This window comes from Schistocerca piceifrons, chromosome 3 (assembly GCF_021461385.2).
Source record: "Schistocerca piceifrons isolate TAMUIC-IGC-003096 chromosome 3, iqSchPice1.1, whole genome shotgun sequence".
NCBI classification, from domain to species: Eukaryota; Metazoa; Arthropoda; class Insecta; order Orthoptera; family Acrididae; genus Schistocerca; species Schistocerca piceifrons.
The window spans coordinates 826,676,479-826,677,716 of NC_060140.1; the positions used below are offsets into that span (position 1 = coordinate 826,676,479).

At 43.6% G+C, this 1,238-nt stretch overlaps 1 non-coding gene across 1 annotated transcript; it reads left to right on the forward strand.

The window, feature by feature from the left end:
* The first annotated feature begins 582 nt into the window (after positions 1-582).
* Positions 583-657, forward strand: Trnas-cga. Its single transcript has one exon. It is a non-coding gene; the product is annotated as a tRNA-Ser (tRNA).
* The last annotated feature ends 581 nt before the right edge of the window (positions 658-1,238 follow it).

The window sequence follows — 1,238 nt, forward strand, 5'->3', positions numbered from 1 at the left end:
ATTATTTTCCCGTTTTTACTTTTCATTTTTTGTTAATGTGAAAATCATTTGCGTTAGTCTTAATTGAACAAGTTTAACAAGATTTAATTGTGATAATGTTCTACGGGAGTGAGAGTGTATATGTGTATATATAAGTAGCGAGCTTTTATAGAACAATGGAAGGACGGCAGACATGGAGATTGGTTCCAGAATGAGATTTTCGCTCTGCAGCGGAGTGTGCGCTGATATGAAACATCCTGGCAGATCAAAACTGTGTGCCGGACCGAGACTCGAACTCGGCACCTTTGCCTTTCGCGGGCAAGTGCTCTACCAACTGAGCTACCCAAGCACGACTCACGCCCCGTCCTCACAGCTTTACTTCTGCCAGTACCTCGTCTCCTACCTTCCAGCGCACACTCCACTGCAGAGTGAAAATCTCATTCTGGAAACATCCCCCAGGCTGTGGCTAAGCCATGTCTCCACAATATCCTTTCATTCAGGAGTGCTAGTTCTGCAAGGTTCGCAGGAGAGCTTCTGTTAAGTTTGGAAGGTAGGAGACGAGGTACTGGCAGAAGTAAAGCTGTGAGGACGGGGCGTGAGTCGTGCTTGGGTAGCTCAGTTGGTAGAGCACTTGCCCGCGAAAGGCAAAGGTCCCGAGTTCGAATCTCGGTCCGGCACACAGTTTTGATCCGTCAGGAAGTTTCATGGAGATTGGTTGTTGGCCAGTGGATAGGTATGACTGACGAATTTGTAACAGCGGACAGATAGATCGTTTTTTGTGTATTTTGGACTGCGAAAATAATGGACAAAGTGTATTTTAACGTCAGACATTCTGGATTACCTTGTTAGTCAATATTATAATGACTGCGACAGTGGAGTAGCGCAAATACATTTTAATAAACAGGGTACTTTACGAGGCACAACTTGGAGTATCACGTTAAAGTTTCATTGGGTCGATATGTCTTTTATTGTGCACCAATATATCGTGGAGACATATGAAACCACTAACTGTAGAAAGATAGATTTTCCCGAGTAGTTTGACTACAATATTAAGCACGTGCTGTCAACTTTGTACTGTATACAAAAATTACAACGTTCGACAAATAATTAAAAGTGCTTATTATACATAGTGGCGTTAGTCAACATCACCACGTCGAGCACGGGTTGCATATGGTCTGTGTCGTTGACGACCAAAGCTTCACCCAACAAGGAGATCGAACGCATTTTTTATCGCGTCTTCATTCCAACTACCACTTCTG